This window comes from Lonchura striata, chromosome Z (genome assembly GCF_050655825.1).
Source record: "Lonchura striata isolate lonStrDom1 chromosome Z, ASM5065582v1, whole genome shotgun sequence".
In the NCBI taxonomy this organism is placed as follows: domain Eukaryota; kingdom Metazoa; phylum Chordata; class Aves; order Passeriformes; family Estrildidae; genus Lonchura; species Lonchura striata.
Genome location: NC_140740.1, coordinates 82,496,593 through 82,506,004, shown reverse-complemented (window position 1 = coordinate 82,506,004; position 9,412 = coordinate 82,496,593). Strand labels below are relative to the sequence as shown.

At 39.4% G+C, this 9,412-nt stretch overlaps 1 long non-coding RNA gene across 1 annotated transcript in view; it reads right to left on the bottom strand.

The window, feature by feature from the left end:
• The window catches only part of LOC146763910 (uncharacterized), a 242,467-nt gene that overhangs the window by 71,602 nt on the left and 161,453 nt on the right, over positions 1–9,412 (bottom strand). Inside the window, exon 2 of the long non-coding RNA XR_014951715.1 lies at positions 1,446–1,520. This is a non-coding gene — a long non-coding RNA (uncharacterized LOC146763910). The remainder of the gene's footprint in view (positions 1–1,445; positions 1,521–9,412) is intronic.

Genomic DNA, 9,412 nt, shown 5'->3' with positions numbered 1-9,412 from the left:
CTGTGGGACATAAACAAATCATCAGGAAACTATAAGGCAGGACAAACACAATATGACTCAAGCATTTGAGATGAAAAAGTATGGTTTGAAGAAATGCTTTGCTTAAGAGTCACAGATCAGTGACACATTGGCCTGTGTTGTGAATTTTCCATTGATCACTATGCAGCATAAAAACAGAATACAGCATTATTTATGATAACATTATTAGTCACTTTTACAGTTTGTGAGCAAGATTTTTACTAATATATTCAAGTATATTCATAAAAAGCTGTATCTACATACATATATCAAAGAGTAGAATAATGGAAAATGTTAGAACTCTGCTGAGGACAATGCATCTAGAAAAAAATATGTTAATCTCTTCACTGTACAGTAGATTCTTACTAATTTATCCTACCTTTCCATGCATGAGTTGATACAAATTTTATAGCTGTAATAGTTTTGACCCAGTACTCTCTCAGTCCCTGATAGAGGATGTAACTTATTTTACTATCTTTGAAGTGCAAGGGTATTACAGACTTTTTCCTTTTTTTCCTTCTGCTGTCCTCTGCATTTGCCATCACATCCTCTTAAATGCTGCAGCTGATAGAATTGCCTGCTTCTTTAAATCACTATCTCCTTCCTCAGCTACCTTCTCTGTGATGCTGAGCCAAAGCTTGTTGGGACCAGGAAAGTCACTAAGAGGAAAATATGGTAAAGGAGTATCTTCCAGGAACAATGAAGAGCAAAGGTCATTTCTCAGTTGCTCTGTATAATGAATTTTTTCCCCCGTTCTTCAATTTAATTAGGATTATCTTCACCCAACACACATATCAGGAGCATGGGCCACTGGGGACTGGGATCACAAGTGCTGTATAACTCTATGTGCATGCATAATGAGAGAGAACTGTGCAAGGTCTTGTCTTCTCCCTTGCTGGTGATCCTACAGAGAATCAAATTGACAGCAGCCAAATTACCTCAAGGACCTCAAAAGAGAAAGCAAGGTCTCTTCACCTGTCCTAACACAGATCAGTGCTCCTACACAAATCTGAGACTAGCAGCTTTTGTCTCTAACTGCTCTAACTGTGAAAATAACAATTCAGTGAAGAGCCTTGTCTGTGGCATGACTTCCAGCCTCTTCTCTAGCCAGACAAGGTGTCCTAAGCTTTCTTGGTGGACAGTTTCCTCTGAACAGCATCCAGCTCAAAAAGTCTGCTCTGCTGGTAAAATTACCTGGCATTGACCCTCACGTATCAGAATTCTTGTTTACATCAGGAGAAGATACATTTATCTAATGCTCTTTAGTAAGACATCAAAAACTTGCATGCTACTCCAACCAGAGGGAGCTAGGGCTAACAAACTCACTCTCTCCCTTTTCTGGATGCCCTCTGCAGAGTTCTTGCAGCTTGCACAAGCACATAAACCAATACCACTTCAAAGAGTCCCCTAGTTGCAAATTGACTCACAGTTGGAACTGGTGTTGGTGTCCGTCTGTGTTGGTGCCAGGCTGTGCTGAACTGGCCCTTCAGACGTGGCCCTTCCTGACAGCAAATGGTAGAAGAGAGAGAAGGAAAGGAAGGGGAAAAGACAGGGGAGAAAAAGGGAATGTTTAGATAAACTCACTGAACAGATATGCAGATACCATCTCATGTTTTTTAAGACAATTTCTTACTGTAAATTCCTCCCCGCTCCAACACACACACTTTTTCATGCACACAAACACACCTCCCAGCCAAAATCTGGAGAAAATGGTTGCCTTCATTTGCTTTGCCTGCCTGTCAGCCCACAGGAAATTCCTTTAACAGGGGTCATTAAAGAGGGTAAGGGACATGCAAGCTGCAGAATGGATGATGCTATTGCACCAAGTGTGTGTGGGACATCACTGACAGATCAGATCTTCAGATCAGACCCTTGCAGATCAGACTGTCAAGACTGAGTTTATCTTTCAGCATTTCTGTAAGGACAGATGCATATGATAAGACCTGGATGTCAAACATGAGGATGTCAGACCTGCTGTCCTGTTCATTCATAGACATTGGTTGCAGCAGAAAAAAAAAAAAAAAGTATCTTTGTAGGATTTAGCATTTAGGTCAGCTAGGGCTGTGTTGTTAACCTGATGTGTTGTTTTTGCAGATTGCATTTGTGAATTTGCTGTGAGGCATTAGCCCCTGTCTAAGAAGGTACAAAGGTACAGGCATCAGACAGCTCTGATGTTCTTCATTCCAGATGTGCAGCTCTCTAAGTGAGGCTTGACTGAGAACTTCCCAGTCTGAAAGCATTTGAGTCCACATATTTTGACATTTGAGGTAATGCTCACTACATTTTCAATCTAGTTTTCCACTTTTTGGCTCTTAACTACCTTCTTTGAAGTGTTGATGTAGGACCATTAGGTATCTATGTGCTATACTGTGAGCAACTCAAGGAATTGGAAAGGGTCATGGAGTTTTTAACAAATGAAGTTTCTGTGCTGCTGCTGCAGTATAGTGAAACCATGAGCACCAATGGCATTTGTCACAGAAACAGCATAAGATTTTACCAGCGAGGAAGAAAGGAGCTTGGCACCTGCCCTTCAGCCCAACTCCTATGGCAACAGTAAGGGAGTATAAATACCATGCTATAAATAAGTACTTTCTTTATCAAGTTCTAATCTCCCTGCCTGATTAGTTATCACAGAATCTGACTGGGTCATATCCACTACTTAAAAACAAAGATGGATGATAAAGGTGAAAGTAGGTTTAAGTTAGATATTAGGAAGTATTTCTTTACTTTAATAGAGGCGAAACGCTGGAACAGGTTGCCCAGGGAAGTTGTGGATCCCCCATCCCTGGAAGTATTTAAGGCTGGGATGGGATCCTGACCAAGCTGGTCTAGTGGAAGGTGTCCCTGTTCGTGGCAGGGGAGTTGGATCTTAATGATATCCGAGTTCCTTTCCAACCTGAAACATTCTTTGATTCTGTGTAACAGCTTTCAAATCCGCTATGAGGTCTTTCAGAAAGGACATGTGACATTAAGCCTAATTTGAAAAAGCTTTAGAATGTACACATAAGCATTACAAACACTCATTATACTAACTGAAGTGCAATTAACTCTAAAATGTTGCTGACAGACTTTCACCCATTTATACAAATGCAGAGGAATACTATTGAAGTAATTTGTGTTTTAGAAGTCAAAAGACTGAGGAGGATTTTCACTTTCATAATCTCTACCTTGCAGCAGAATCAGCTTAAGCAAGCTATAGGGCAACTTCACCAAATTCTGGTGTGTTATGAAGTTTTAATTTACTATTCTGGAGTTTGACTGAAGATTTCAGTTGCTTTGGAGCTTTTGTACACTTACTAATTAGTATGCTGCTGTTTATTTATATGTCTGTCTGCAAAAAAAATTAACTAAAAATCACCAACATTACAAATGCATCCAGACTCTTCAGGATTGCTAAAAGAAAAACCAAAAAAAAAAGGAATTTGGTCATGAGCTCTTGTCCATTTGCTGTTTTATGTGTGGCAAGAGCCCACATTCTCAATGAGAGGGAAGTGAGGGGATGAAACACTGACCTATTATTTTTTCAAAGATCAGATTTTATTCAGAAGTACTCTTTACTCAGTGCTATTTTCCTTGGTTTTCCAAAACAGCCTTCTCAAATGAATTAAAAAACTTCATGCTACCTACCTAGGCTTCATTTATTCCACGTTTTTCTGAGAAACCACTTCTAAGGAGTCCTTATTACTTATAAAGTTTTTCCCAGAGCTTGCCCACCTCTATTCCAAGACCTTTTGATCTCCAGTCTCTATGTGGGCTGTTCATAACTTCTCTTACCACAATAGCTTTGATTTCTCTAATTGCATACTACTTAACGCTCATCCTTCACAGATTGTGTATTCTCTCCTTTTCTTGCCTTTGCTTCCTTACAAAGGCATTTTAACTGTTCAACATTGTTCAATAACTCACTACCACTCTAAGTTTTTATTTTTTGAAAAAAAAAAATTACATTGTAAAACTGAAATGTCTCAAATACAAGGCTTGTAGATGTCTCTCTGTCCAAATATTGGGTTAATACATTTTGCCACCATATCTTATCTTTCTGTGAGTGTTTTTAAGGTTTGCATCTCCAAAGCAAGAAATAAGAAACTAAAACTGTTTTCTTTTCTTTTTTAAGGAAAAAACCACATATTCTATCTTTGCAATGCTGCTGAAAAATGCTTATTAATAGTCATTTGTCAAAATTTGTCTTTTAACTTTGCTTTTTCCTTTCTTTAGGGAAATGGAACTATTTCAGAAGTCCTGAAGCAAAGTATTGACATTCTGAAATATGTTTGTATGCCTACAAAACCACTTTCAATTAAAACTGTATTTATAATTTCAGCAATTGTTATGATTTTCTTTCCTTTTCTTAGTTCACTTATTTACAGTGTAGCTTCTTTATATACATGAAAAGTAGAGAATCAATGATCTATAGACACAATATTTTTGTTCAGACAAAAAGAGCAACAGCTTTTGTAATTGTGCATAAAATTGATCCCTTCCTGCTCAGAATCCAAACTATTAAAGCAATCAAACTTATATCTCTTTATGCCAGATAATGATTTTTAAGGCAGGGTAAAGAGGAAAAGGTTAACAGTGACCTACTGCTCTCTTCATTAAGCAGATGGGAGGGAGAATAAAAGATGGAGAGAAACTCTTTTCAGAGATGCAGAGAGAAAGGGTGAGAGCCATCAGGTACAAGATGCAAACACGGGACACTAATGTGAGAACTTAGAAAAAATTTTTCCCCAAAGAAGAAGACTGCCACTGTAACGAAGTCTTAGAGATGTCATGCAAGCTCCATTCTTGGAACTATTTAAAAAAACAGCTGGTCACTGTGTAGAGCACTGGCTGGACTAGAATTGAGGATGGGGAGGCAGATTCAACCTCCACAGGTCTTTCCAACTGGCATAGTTTTACGAGTTGTGACAGAGGTATTTAGCAACACTAAATGTCAGTATTTACCTGCCACACATTTCAGAGAATAACCACTGACAGGTGGTATGGTGCCTTCAAGAGAAATATTTTCCACCAGCTAAAAAGAAGCAAATTTGGTTATCTATCACATTTTCTGCCTGGTTTCACATGAAGTGCTCTGTATAATTCAACCAGAGATAGCTGGAGTGAACAGTGCAAAATGCAAGATAGAATCCCAGGGGAATCAAAATAGCAAAAAAGATGCTGTGGTGGTGCAGATATAAAAGTCAAGATAAAGGATATATGGAGAAATTGCAGTCCCTAAAATCTCTTTCAGTGAATGGCCTTCTGCTCCAGAAATGACACAGGAGTTACCTACTTCAATTTTTAAAAGATAGAAGTGTAGTTTACACAGTGCTAGGTGAGAGTAAATCTGGCTCTGGAAAATTAACAGGTTACTGGGTGTCCTGGAAATGTACATCCAGCAGAACCAATCTTCCTCAGCCCTCTTTAACAATAAGCCAGAATTCAGCATTTCACCTTCAGCCTCCCAGATTTGCACCATGGCCGAGAGAGCAGCCAGGGCAATACAGGCAGCAAGGAGTTCCCTCCAGAACAGAAAAAAATACCATAATCTGATTTCTTCTTACAAATTCCTTATCCACCGAGTGGCCCATCCATTACATCCATGTCTCTTCAGTGTAGAGACAAGGATACTTTGTGGGACAGTGCCAAATGCTTTCAATAGACCAAGGTAGATGTCATGAGTCACCCTTCTGATCCCCTGCTTCTGTAACCCCATCATAGAAGGCCACCAAATTTCTCAGGCATCATTTGTCTTTAGTGAAGACACTTTTTCTGCCATCACATTCTTACTTTCCATATGTTTTACCATAGTTTCTAGGAGGATCTGTTCCATGATCTTGCAAGACACAAAGCCAAGAATGACCAGCGTGTAGTTCCACACGCCTTCCCTTCCTTTTTTCTCTTTTTAAAGATGGGCATTATATTTCCCCTTTTCCAGTCAATGGGAACTGCACCCAATTGCTACAATTTCTCAAATATGATAGTGGCTTAGCAACTGTCTTCCACATTCCCTTTGGATGCATGGATGCATCTCATTAGAACCAATAGATTTATGCACCTTTAAGTTGTGAACATCTCACCCTTTCCCATGATCCAGTTAACCAGGTCTTTTCATTACTTCTGAAGAGGCCCAGAAGTAATGTTTTTTCCTTGTCTTCCTTTAATCACTGATGTACATATGAGAGCTTTTCTTGTTTCCCTTGACATCCTTCACCAGCTTTAATTTAATCAGGTCTTCAGCTTTCCTAACCTGATCCCTGGCTACTCAGACAGTATCTCTGCACTCCTCCCAAGCTACTCTTCTTGCTTCCACCCTCTGTGCTTTCTTTTTTGTGTTTGAATTGGTCCAGGACCTCTTCATTCATCTGCAAAGGTCTCCTGCTGTATCTGCCTGACTTCCTCCTTACTGGGATGCATCAGTCCTGAGCTTGGAGAAGGTGATCCTCGAATGCCAACCAGCTTTCTTTGGCCTCTCGTCCCTTCAGGGAGTTATCCCATGGTACTCAACTAAGAAAATCCCTGAGGAGGCCAAAGGGTGCTCCTCTCAAGCCCAGTTTGCTGTGTGCCTTCCTCACTGCCCTGAGGATCTGAAACTCCACATTTTATGGTCACTGCAGCCCAGGCTGCCCGTGGGTTTTGCATCTTCTCCTCCCCTGCTCCTTACTGGTGAGAACAAAATCCAGCATAGCACTTTTCTTCGTATCACTTGGAGAATAAAGGTCCCATCAAGGAATTCCAGCACTCCTAGACTGCTTGTGTTGTTCCTCAGAGAGATAGTGACATGGCTGAAGCCCCCATGGGGACCTGGGCATGCAAACAAGAGGCTGCTTCAATTTGTCTATAGTGTGACTTATCCAGGGAGTCTTCCTGGTTGGGTGGCCTGTAGCAGATCCCCACTTTAATGTCACTTATCACATCCTGCAGGGAGCTGCAGTCAGAAACCAATGCACTAAGTCAGAGAAACTCTGCTCTTCCAGCTCTCCTTTTGAGAAGTCTCCAATGCAGAGTGGATTTTGCATGTTTTTGTTCTTTGTAGGTGTCACTGGCTAGAACGTTGTGTTCACCTCAACAATTAGAAACAAAAGGGATTGTCAAAAATGTGGAATGGGATCAGGTTCTTAAGGAACCACTGAGATATTTGGCTGGTGTTTGTCAGCCAGAGCTCAAAAAGAGTAATTTTGTGATGCTAGTCAGTCTACTCCATATATGCATTTTCTTTGGAGTTTCTGTGTGCAGCCTAGTAAGGCTGTATGTTTGAAAGACTTCAAGGTGCACCAAAACTCAAGCATTCTCCTCAAGAGTTTTCTTCTTGCAGGGTATGAACTCAAAACAGGCAGAAACTCTAGTGCCTGTGACATGTCTCTGATTCATCTTTACAAAGAGGTGTAAAGAAAATGGTATCCCTTCAGATTAAAGAAAATAAAGCAGCTGAGGAATTATATGATGTCTAAGAAAAGATAAGCATCACAGGGAAATGAGCAGAGATAATTTTTTAGTCAAATAATAAAGTGCTGACAGGCTTCTAAGCATGTATCTCTGGCTTAGGAGTACCACAGCCACTACTATACAAAAATTCATGTAATGATTATGAAGCAACATTAGGTCCTTGTCCTGTTCTTTATTTTGTTGTACAGGACACTTGGCTTAGTGGACACTGGTTTAATCTGTTATGACAGTTTCTGTGTGACTCCATAAGGCTTCTGGATGTGATGATGTTTAGGATCAGGACAACTACACTTAGTGATTTCAAAGAAGAAGGAAGCATATGAAATGGAAGTCAATTGACAGTCACCAGTTTTGGCATGAGTATTCATCTGCAGAGACTGAAGTTTCAAGCTAACTGCTGATAATCACATCTTATCCTTGTTCCTAGCTGGAGAATGGACACAAACTGTAATGTGCAATCACCAGGGGCTGTGAGAGAGGAAGACAGCATCTCTCAGCTGTCTCGAGAGATAGGAGTCAAGAAGCAGGGAGAAGCTTGCAGGAAGCTAAAGACTAATTCCAGTTTATTGATATAGCCTTGTTTGCTTCATGGCTGTGTGACAGAAAAAATGTGACTGATTTCTAAAGTCATGAAAAAAGTCATGCAAAAACAGTCACTCTGTGGCTTTGTTTAACAACAAAAGGGTCAACCTCGGGAATATCAATCAAACAACAGCAAAGAACACTTACACAGTGGCTACCAAATGTAAGAAAAAGAATTAATTTGAATGCACTTACCAAAACACTATTATAATTCTAGGGCAGTTGAACACAGTTTTTCAAAGAACCAGTGACTGCACTGACTTTTGTGGTGGGAGACAGCCTGGGCTATTTAAAGCCAGGTTTGCACAGAGTGCTAAGTGTACTCACTCTGAAGACTCACCAACACTCTCTTAAAATATTTCTAAAAGCATCCTTAAAAACAGAGTGGTTGGGTTATACCTATAAGGTCCAAGCAAGACAACACTGTGGGTCATTCTCTCCCTGTGACTACCACAGAAAACAATCACTGTTCTTCTTCTCTGTTTAGCATACAAACACCTTTCCTGCAGTGAAATTTCTCAAATGTTTAACGAAAAGCATTGTCTTCAAATCGCTTTTTAAGCTTTAACCACAAAATCTAATATATTCTCTGGATACTCTTACACACATCCATATTGCAAATGAATCCCAGCTTTGCTCTAAGAATGACTTTTATGTGGCTCCATTTGTTATAGTAATGGTCCAGGCAGAAATTAAGAATTTGAAGTTATAAAATTAATTGGAAATGGACACTTGAACAGGATGATTTATAGTATAACATTTTTACATTACTATTTTTCCATCTGTCCATTTTAACACTACATACAGATACCAAAATCTGCAGGACTAACTACATTCTGCCCATAATTTTTTCTTAATCCTTTCCCACTTTTATGTGCCTCATACAATTTACCTGCTGTGTTTACTTGCTCATATAATGAACAGAGAAATCTTTCAGTACAATTAACAAAAAATTGAACTAATTTCAGCCTCTAAATTATTTAAAGACCAGATAAAACAGAGGAACATATTCTAGCTCAGTTGCTTCCTGCATTGTCAAATTAGGTTTCAGAAAACTGAGAAAAATGTTCTGTTTTCATGACAGGGTATTGAAAAACAACATCAACTTACAGATTTTATATAAAAAGTGCTTTTTGAAAGATTTTTTCTCATTTTAATTGCAAACTAGTGCTAAACTGTTCATGCTTTATGGTTGAAAACCTTCTTAGTACAGCTGTGCAACTCGGGAAGGTCAGCTGGGCATTTTAAGTTTCATGATGTAGCATTCAATGCAATTCTATCTGCAGTCTGGACATCCTAAAGTACAATATAAAGTGAGGTAAAAGTGTCTGGGAACACAAGATAACTGCAGTGATGTGTGTTTTTCTCCATTTCTATAATGTGT